This window comes from Callithrix jacchus, chromosome 3, assembly GCF_049354715.1.
Source record: "Callithrix jacchus isolate 240 chromosome 3, calJac240_pri, whole genome shotgun sequence".
NCBI classification, from domain to species: domain Eukaryota; kingdom Metazoa; phylum Chordata; class Mammalia; order Primates; family Cebidae; genus Callithrix; species Callithrix jacchus.
This window is the reverse complement of record NC_133504.1, coordinates 13590316-13600750: the sequence shown is the minus strand read 5'-3', so window position 1 is coordinate 13600750 and position 10435 is coordinate 13590316. Positions and strand designations below refer to the sequence as shown.

Genomic DNA, 10435 nt, shown 5'->3' with positions numbered 1-10435 from the left:
TTAATTTGCCTGTTAAATCTGATATTGTAAGAGGTTATGATTATGCTGATTGATTATACTGTGTTGTCTTATATAGCCCAATTTTAATTATTTTATAGCTTATGATTTTTTCAATATCCAGAAGGAACAATTAGTACAAAGGCATATTTTGTATACGAAATGACAAAATGTTCTTTAAAAATAATTAAAGGAACAATTAGCACAAAGGCATATTTTGTATATGAAATGACAAAATGTTCTTTAAAAATAATTAGCAACTTTTAAAAATGGTATTTTTCACGTTGGTGAGCTCCAGGTGAAACTGGTATAGTCAGAATTCAGCTCAGTTGTGACTTCCTTAGGTAAGCCTGTTTGGCATTCTTCCCTAAGCCAAAGCTCCCTTGAGCACTGGTATACCTGCCTATGGCTGTATTATAACAAATTAAGCTTACTTTTCAGATGTTTTAATTTTGTTGTGTCTCCTGCATGGGCGTATGTAGTTAGGGACCATGTTAGCTTTTTTTTTTTTTTGGCAGATAGATTTAATGCAGACTGTCAACTTCAGTTGATTGATAGTGGCTGCCTAGAGTGCTGTGTTGAGTAGGATTCTGAGGGTGCACCCTGGCTTGAAGAGAAAGACTGGCAGGATTAACAATATCTGAAATCTCACTTGTAGGAGAAACCACAGGCACCAGAGCTGCCACTGGTGCTGGCACCAGCTCCACCAAGGCCAGCGAAGAGCCCAAATGTGAGAGTGGCGGTCAGGCTGGTACCAGTACTGAAGCCACCACTTGGGCTGGCACTGGCACTGTTATTGGTACTGGTACTGGTACCGGTGCTGGCACTGCCACTCTCTTGGCCTTTGGCTTTAGCTTCCGCTCCCGCCTGGATCCGGGCTTTGGCCCACGGTCCAATATCAGCATCATCCCAGTTGCAGGGCCCAGCAGCGTTCTCCGCGCCGAGCCCAATGCCCATTCGAGCTCTAATCTCGGCTCTCGCCTTGGCTTCAGCTGCAGCCTCAGCTGCAGCCTTCAAATCCGCTTCCATCGCCTCTCGGTACTGAGCTGCCCATTCCTTGGGATCCTTCTTTTGTACCTTGCAGGCAAACTTGAGGACTTTCATCTTGCTGGTCTCATAGTAAGAGCGCAGGCCCCAGTAGAACTCATATTCAGGGGGATTACTATTGGGGACTCTGGCATAGTCCAGGTACTTCTGCTTCACAAACTCGTCAGTGATGAGTTTCTTCACATCCCCAAAGAGTGAATGATGTATCCCAGGGCGCAGCCCCAACTTGCGCAGCACCTCCCAGATGACAGCCTCACTGGACCGATTTCCATTCATGAAGATGATGCTAAGAAGCACCATGAGCAGACCCAGCTTGGGTGAGTCCTTCATTATATTCCCAGCACTGTCGGGTTCCTAGTAAGGCTCGATTAATATGGATTAAAATAATGAATGAGACCACCTCCTCTATGCAGCAGTTGTGGAATTCCTTGTTAGGATTATAGTGGTCTTGTATCTGCTGCTTCTATGGTTTTTTTTAAGTAATAATTTACTGAGTGTTTGTTATGTTTTTGACACTGTTCCAAATGCTTTAGATGTAGTTGTAAACAAAACAAAAATGTCTTCACTCATGAACTTATAGTGGGGAATAGAGATGATAGGTGATAAAACTGAGCATAATATATAAGTAAGCTATACTGCATATTAGAAAAATACACATAACTTAGAAACTTAGAGCAAGTTAGGGAGTTTGGATGTGGGTAAGGAGAGTTGCAGTTTTAAGTACTTCGGTTGGGGTAAGCTTCGTTAAGGTGACGATCAAAAATTTGAAGGAAGAATTTTATAATAAAAAATTTGAAGAAGCTTTACAGATACATTGGAGAAGAGGGTTTTTTTTCCCTAGGCAGAAGGAACAATTAGTACAAAATGCATGCTGCTGGAAGCACATTTGCTATTGGGGCAAGTATGCAGAGGTCATGGTGGCTGGAGACGAGTGAATAAAGTCATCAAGAGAGTAGGGGAAGGGATTCGGAGATGTAAAAGGTGGGGAGAGGAGTGTAGATTACATATTCTCTGAGGCCACAAAAGGAGTTTGCCAGGATTAATGTGAAAAAACATTTCTGGGTATTTCATCAGAGCGGCATGATGTGGCTTATACTTAAATGATCGTTCTGGCTGCTGTGCTGAAGATAGACTGCAGGGGATAAGGGCTTAACGAGGCGACTGAGTTAGGAGGCCTTTGCTGCAGATTACCAGGTAATACCAGGGGAGCTGTTGAGAAGTGGCTGGATTTCAAGTATATGGTAAAGGTAGAACTGAAGGGTTTTCTTACCAGGGGAGCTGTTGAGAAGTGGCTGGATTTCAAGTATATGGTAAAGGTAGAACTGAAGGGTTTTCTGATGGATTGGATGTTGTCCTGAATCTGTAAATATCATTTTTAAGCAGGTCCTAATCACAAGCCAATCCATGAAAGGTTGCTTCTAAAATGTTGAAAAAATTCTCATTCAGTTCTTCTAGTTATTAGCTTGATATATAGAATGAAGACGTTATAAAAAACCTAAACAAGCCACAAAAACCCAAACAACTGGAAACTGAAAAAAAAAAATCTCCTGCTTAAAATACTCATTTCTCCAACTGAAAGAAAGCCCACTGATTTTTTAAATAACATATTATGCTGGTCCTCTAAGGCTGGCAATAGAGGAAATATTTTCTTGTGCAGAAGAAAGATTCTGGTCATGTCCCCACACTACTCCGACTTGAAAAAACATTTATTTGTTTTTAAGAATATTACCACTGTCACTATTATCTTGATTTCAGGAAAGTTGCTTCTTTCTATTTAACCTCTGGCCTAAGAGGAGGAGGTTGTGAAGACATTCTTTTAATACTGTTTTTTTTTTGAGATGAAGTTTTGCTCGTTGCCCAGGCTGGAGTGCACTTGCATGATCTTAACTCACTACACTGTCTGCCTCCTGGGTACAGGCAATTCTACTGTCTCAGCCCTCAGAGTAATGGGGAATACAGGTGTGTGCCACCACGCCCGGCTCATTTTGTATTTTTAGTAGAGGTGAGGTTTCACTATGTTGGCCAGGTTGTCTTGAACTCCTGACCTCAGGTGATCTGCCGGTCTTAGCCTCCCAAAGTGCTGGGATTACAGGCGTGAGCTACCATGCCCGGCTCTCTTACTTTTTTAACGAAGTATAGGCCAGGTGAAAATATTTCAGTAAGACTAAACTAAATGTTTGGAGAAGATGAGAAAATATAAAAACATGCAACAAGGTTCTTGACTTGAGAATATTCCGACCACAGTCTTTGGCTTCATGTGAAGTCTTTGATCCCTTCACCAAACAAGAGACTTACCTGGACTCCCTGAGGTCTAAGCCATATGGAATGAGACTCAAGAAAAACAAAATGACTCCCTGTTCTGTTATCCAAACCGTCTTTCCAAATTACTGTTTCCCCTTGAAATATCTGTTCCTTCCAGGGTGATGAATATCATGGCTTCTCAGAGATAGAGAAGGATAAGAAAGTTTTTACTCTGGGCACCCCAGACTTCAATCAGAACACAGGACCTGAAGCATAGCATCTGTACAAGAGACACAGGGACTAACAAAAGAGTGGGTGGTTTTTAAATTTTATTTAATTAATTTATTTTTTGGCTGCACATGGTATTTCTGAGGAGACTAAAGTGATTTGCTTTTCTCTAACACAGTGTGACAATTTATTTGTCTTCACATAATTGGAAAAACGACTGTAATTTGACATATGTCTTGAATCTGGTTGGCTTCTGAAAAACTTGTTTGCTTCTCATCAGTATGTGCCTTGTTTTTGAGACGGAGTCTCTCTCCGTTGCTCAGGCTAGATTACAGTAGCTCAATCTTGGCTCACTGCAACCTCCGCCTCCCCGGTTCAAGCAATTCTCCTGGCCCAGTCTTTTGCAGTATGAATCTTAAGAACTGATGTAACCCAACTTTAGCATTGTGAGAAGACATACATTCTATTCTTATTTTAGAAGAAAAATAATGTGGATCTTACGTGTCAAGTATTCTAAAGATTAGGTGTTTAACAACTTAAATAAGCTTTTGAATAATAAATTAATAATATTATGCTAATACATAACTATGATATTTGCTGAGCAAAATAAATTTGACTTTGAAAGCAGTTTGGGTGGTTTAATATATCAGCAAAAGAGTAGTTTTTAAAAACGTCAATCAAAACTTTTATTTTAGGACAGTAATATTTTGTTGACCAACTTACATTACAAAGTCTCTGTCTTAAATGTTTCCTTGCAAATAAAATGACAATATTGCCTTACATTTTTTTACTTTACAGTTTACAGAATATCTGCATTATAATATTTTATTTACTGAACATGCATATGGAAACATTACTCTCAGAACTAAAAACATTATTTTTGTTTTGGTGTTTTTTAAAACTACAAATGATAGGAATGCAAGTAAAGGTAAATTTTTCTCTAGTTATTTGTCCAAATGCTAATTTAAAACACTTGTACATTGCTAATAAAATGATTCCTTGTCTGGGAAAAAAATGGGTTTCTTAAAAACGAAGTGCTTTTTTAGCAGAGAGCCAGGGCATTGAGCTAAAATGGTGTCTGGAAACTGGGATCTGTAAAAGAAGTTGAACATGCCCCAAGGCATAAAGCTGCTAATTTTGTTTTATTGAATTTACTGCAGTTATTAGTACACTTTTCTGGAGATTTATGTGATCAATTTATCTTATGGCCAGAACTAATTCCCTTAGCATATTTTATTAGAATATGTGACTTTTTAAAAATTTAGCTTTGTTTTTTATATTTTCCACAAATGAAAGATTCTATTTCCACACAAGTTAAGTATTGCAAGAACTATTTGAGCACCTAAAGATAAATAATACTACAATAATATCGTTTTCCTCAGTTTCTCCTTCTCCCCCACAAATAAACCAAGAGTTATTTGGTTATATTATTGCATGTCTCTGGCTTTATTGGATTCTTCAGTGCAATGACAAATGGATTACATCTTTGGTTGTGTGGCCCTCATTGCCCTATCACACTTTTGATAATGTTTGCCTGTGACACGTAGTTATTTTTCATTACCGCATTCAATCATGGGTAATAAAATATTTTAATAATGGTGAATGTGAAGTTAATTAATAACCTGCAGGTATGGTAGTTGGACAGGATTGCTCTCCATCTCAAACACAAAGAAAACAATTCGATCAGTAGCTATAAATTTGCATATGAATGTCAAATATATGGGGTTCTGAATAAAAATCATTTCTCAGTAAAAGTTTCCATAGGAAAGCTGTATTTAAGTTCTCTCTTTATAGATAAATTATTCCAGAATATGTTAGTTACTGTGACAATCATAATCAGAATTCTTTAGTTAGGGAACTCTTGTAGTATGTCAGTAGGTATCAGTATTGAAATACTGGATATTATTCCACGTTTTGCAACTTGGTTTAATGTACATGTGGTTTCACATATATTTAGGACATCTATATTAGTTAAATTTATTTTGAAATGAATTGTTGCCTTATGTGTTATAAATACAGGACTATTATGCAAAGTAATTTTAGGTTTATTGGCATACACTGTATCTAGATCTTCCTTCTTTCTCTCTTTGCTTCCTTCATTTCTTCCTTCTCCTCTTTTTTGTTTTTGAACATGGTCTCACTCTGCACCCAGGCTGGAGGGCAGTCCAATAATCACAGATCACTGCAGCCTCGATCTCCCAGGCTCAGATGATTCCCCCACCTCAGCCTCCAGAGTAGCTAGGACTAAAGGCATGCAGTACCATGCCTGGCTAAATTTTTTGTATTTTTTGTAGAGCTGGGGTTTTGCCATGTGTGTAAAGTTGATCTCAAACTCTTGGCTTCAAGTGTTCCACCTGCCTCAGCCTCCCAAGGTGCAGGGATTACAGGCATGAACCACCGTATCTGGCCTCTTCCTCGCCATCTTAATCTTCCTTCCCTCTCTCTTTCTTTCCTTCTCTCTCTCTCACCCTTTTTTCCTTCCTTCCTTCCTTCCTTCCTTCCTTCCTTCCTTCCTTCCTTCCTTCCTTCCTTCCTTCCTTCCTTCCTTCTTTCCTCCCTCCCTCCCTCCCTTCCTCCCTTCCTCCCTCCCTCCCTCCATTCCTCCCTCCCTCCTTCCTTTCCTTCCTATATTCATCTTGTTTTCTGCAAAGTCAGTAAAAGACAGACAAAATCGTTAGTAACTTTTTCAAAGTCATTTTCATGTATTCTCCCATATGTGGCTTTCTAGAAAATAGAAAAGGCCATTGAAAGAGTGGAATAAAATTCTTACGTATTTTCCAAATGTCCATTTGTGAATGGCTCAAGTTGTTTAATCATGTAGACACAGAATTTTTGATCCTCTCACTCTATTATAGATGTTTTGCTTGTGTCGGTCAATCTATTCTTTTTAGGTATGAAAGGGACTATCGTTGTTGTTTATTAGTTATTAGGAGAGGAGCAGGTAAGATAGAGAAGTAACAGGATCTGGTCAGATAAAATCCTTCCTTGTGGTACCCTGGAAAGGCTTTCATGTTTACCGTGAGTAACAGGGATTGTGAGCAGAAGAGCGACATGATTGGAGTTACATTTTAGAAGCATCCATTTGGCCACTGAGTTTCTGACTACTGGGGTAAGGGTAAAAGTCAGGAGGCCAATTTGAAATCGATGAAGTAATCCAGGCAAGAGATGATGCAGGCCTAGAGCAAAATAGTTGCTGTACAAATGCCATGAAGTGCTCATATTCAGGATACGGATTGAAGGTGGGAGCAACAAAAGTTACTGCTGGACTAGACATCTGTCCCTAGAGAAATCAGAAACCCAGGATATTTTCAAGACTTTTATCCTAAACTACTAAGAGGTTATCATTGCTGTAAAATAAGATCAGAAAGTCTGCAGCAAAACAGGTGTGGGGCAAGATCCAACTTTCAGTTTGGAAGATTTTGAAGGTGGGCTGTCTCTTAGCCATTTACGTGATGATTTTTGCTAGGTAATTGGATATAGGCATTTTGGGTTCAAGGGACAGTTCTGTCTGGGAGATTTAAATGCAGGAAACATCATTTAACAATGTATTCATAAATCATTATCTTGGTGAAATTACAGGAAGATAAAAGAGGATACACTGAACCTGATGGTAGTTTCCTGTACAATTGAGGAAAGGTGGAATAAACAGAAAACCAAGGGATGCTTTGGAAGGAGGAGAACCTGGAGAGAACCATGTAATGGAAGCCAAGTAAAGAGAGTGTTTCCTGGTGCTGGTGAATTAAGTAAGATGAAGACTTGGGCTTGACCACGTAGCAGTGTGGAGTTTATTGATGATCTCTGTTTCCCCAGAAGGGACAATAGAAATAATTACGTATCAATAGAAGATAGCTTGAAATTACATTTTGTGATTTTTATTTTTTTTAACCTTTAGAGCTCTTATCTCATATCTTTGGCAATGTTCAGATACTGACTCATTTACTCATTCATGAAAACTATAATCTAGAATTCTTTATTACCCTTACTTTAGAAATGTGAAAACTGAAATTAGAGAAGTTAAATAACTGGTACATGTTATTACATAGCCAGAAAATAACAGAGCTAACATTTGATCTCATTCGTTCTGATTTTAGAGTCCACAGTCTTAAATACTGCACTATACTAGCTATGAAAGAAAGGAAAGTTAAGCATGATTCATATATGATCCTAAGTAGTAGGAGTTATATATGATTTTTATGTTTTTATGTGATCTATATTACATATTATTCTAAGTAGTAGGATTAAAAAAGCAAAAATGGCTACCATATGATCATCAAAGAATGCTAATGTCACATATTTTGTTCTAAAGATTTTTACCTTTAATAAACAGTTGAGTCATTAACCATTAGGCACTGTTTTTTTTTTTTTTTTTTTTTTTTTGACAGAGGTCTTGCCCAAGATGGATTGCAGCAACCTGATCATGGCTCACTGCAGCCTCTACCTCCTGGGCTTGAGCAGTCCTCCCACCTCAGCCTCCTGAGTAGCTGGGACTTCAGGCATATGCCACCATGCCTGGTTAATTTTTTAAATTTTTTGTAGACACTGGGTCTTCCTATGTTTCCCAGGCTGGACTTGAGCTCCTGAACTCAAGCAATCCTCTTGCCTCGGTCTCCCAAGGTGCTGGGATTACAGGTGTGAGCCACTGTGCCCAGCTAGCACTAGCTTTTAATAAGTGCCACTGAATAGGAAATAAGTGCCACCGATGAGGGTCAGTAGGAAACAACCCTCATCTCCAGGTGCTAGTAACTAAAAATGAAAATAACAGAAAGTGAGAACATGGGGTGTGATTGTTGTAGTATGTATTTTGCTGGTTTTCATTAGTTTCGAGCCTCAATTTGGACTTTTTGTACTAGAATCTAAAGATGGAGTTTCACTGATGGCAAAATTACAATCCAACACTCACTCATGTCATTTCTTCCACAAGTCACATCCATCCTGAAGGAAAGTACTTGAACTAGGAACATAGGCATTTATTACATGTAGGGGCAAAGACTACAATCCTGTTATCTACTCCACCCCCATCTAATGCCTCTCAGTAATAGGCATGTTTATTATTTTTTAAACCAGACGTTCACTTCATTGTATCCATGTAACTCTGTCTAGTTAGATTGGAGTAAACTGAATCCACTGCCTTGAAATATTCTGGCCAACTCAAGATACAATTGAAACTTAACTGAATTCAGCCATGCACCATTTATAACAATATTTTGGTCAAGGATGGATTGCATATACAACAGTGAGAATTGTTATAATGAATAGAGGTTGAAAAATTTGTAAGGTTATAATGAATGGAGTTGAAAAGTTTCTATTGCTAGTGGTGTCATAGCCATTGTAATATTATAGCACAAGGCAGTACTCACAATTTTGTGGTGATGCTTGTGTAAACACACCTACTGCATTGCCAGTCATATAAAAGTATAGCACATACAATTATGTACAATACAAAACACTTGATAATTCTAATTAGCGACTATGTATTTATTATATGAGACTTTTTGCTATTATCTTAGAGTGTTCTTTTTCTACTTAAAAAAAAAGTTAACTCTAAAACAGCCTCAGGTAACTGTAAACAGCCTGCAAACAGCAAGTCCTTCTGGAGGTATTACAGAAGAAGGCATTGTTATTACAGATGACAGCTCCATGCGTGTTGCTACCACTGAAGACTTGCCAGTGGGACAAAATGTGGAGGTAGAAGGCAGTGATATTGAGGAGCCTTACCCTGGGTAGTCCTAGGCTAATGTGTCTTTATGTCATAGTTTTTGGTTTTCTTTTTGAGACAGAGTCTGGTTATGTCACTCAGGCTGGAGTGCAGTAGTGCAATCTTGGCTCGCTGCCACCCCCTCCTAACGGGGTCAAGCAATTCTTTTGTTTCAGTCTCCCGAGTAGCTGGAATTACAGATGCATGCCACCAGGCTTGGCTAATTATTGTATTTTCAGTAGAGCTGGGTTTTCACCATGTTGGCCAGGCTGGTCTCGAACCCCTGACTTCAGGTGATCCACCCGCCTTGGCCTCCGAAAGTGCTGTGATTACAGATGTGAGCCACTGCACCAGGCCTATGTCTTAGTTTTTAATAAAATAGTTTAAAAAGTAAAAAAAAAAAAAGACAAAAGCTTATAAAATAAGGATATAAATAAAGAAAATATTTTTATACAGGTGTACGATGTGTTTTTTTAAGCTAAGTGTTATTACAAAAGAGTCAAAAAGTTTAAAACATTGAAATGTATAAAGCAAAAAAGTTACAGTAAGCCATAGTTAATGTATTATTGAAGAAAGAAGAATATTTAAAAATAAATTTAGCATAGCCTGTTTTTATAGAGTGTTTATAGAGTGTTTACGGACTTTATGAGTCTACAGTGCTGTACAGCCATGTCTGAGGCCTTCACATTCACTCTCCACTGTCTCACTTGCTCACCCTGGCAACCTCTGTTCCTGGTAGCTGCCTTCATGGGAAGTGCCCTGTCCAGGTGTACAACTTTTTATCTTTTCTACCGTATTTTTACTGTTCAATTTCCATGCTTAGATATGTTTAGATGCATAAATACTATTGTGTTCCAATTGCTCACAGTATTTAGCAAAGTAACCTGCTGTACAGATTTGTAGCCTAGGATTAATAGGCTATACCACATACTGGGTGTGTAGGAGGGCTACACCATCTAGGGTTGTGTAAGTCAGTCTATGAGGTTTGCACAATGACAGAATCGCCTAAGGACACATATCCTCATCATTAAGCGACACACGATTATACTTGAATTGTGGAATGCTGATTTCATCATTTGCCTTGATCGCAAAAGCTCATTGAAACTTCCTATTCTTTCAGAAGTTATATCCATTTTTTTCAATCAAAGCATGAAATTCTCCATCAGTCTGTCTCCAAATTAAGTATATTGTCTGCTCTGTTTCCTTAAAATGAACATATTTTCAACT

The 10435-nt window shown here is 38.4% G+C and overlaps 1 pseudogene across 1 annotated transcript; it reads right to left on the bottom strand.

The window, feature by feature from the left end:
* Positions 1-496: 496 nt before the first annotated feature.
* Positions 497-1371, bottom strand: LOC100393739 (melanoma-associated antigen D2 pseudogene; annotated as a pseudogene). Its single transcript, XR_013533322.1, has one exon. The product of XR_013533322.1 is annotated as a melanoma-associated antigen D2 pseudogene (transcript).
* Positions 1372-10435: the final 9064 nt, after the last annotated feature.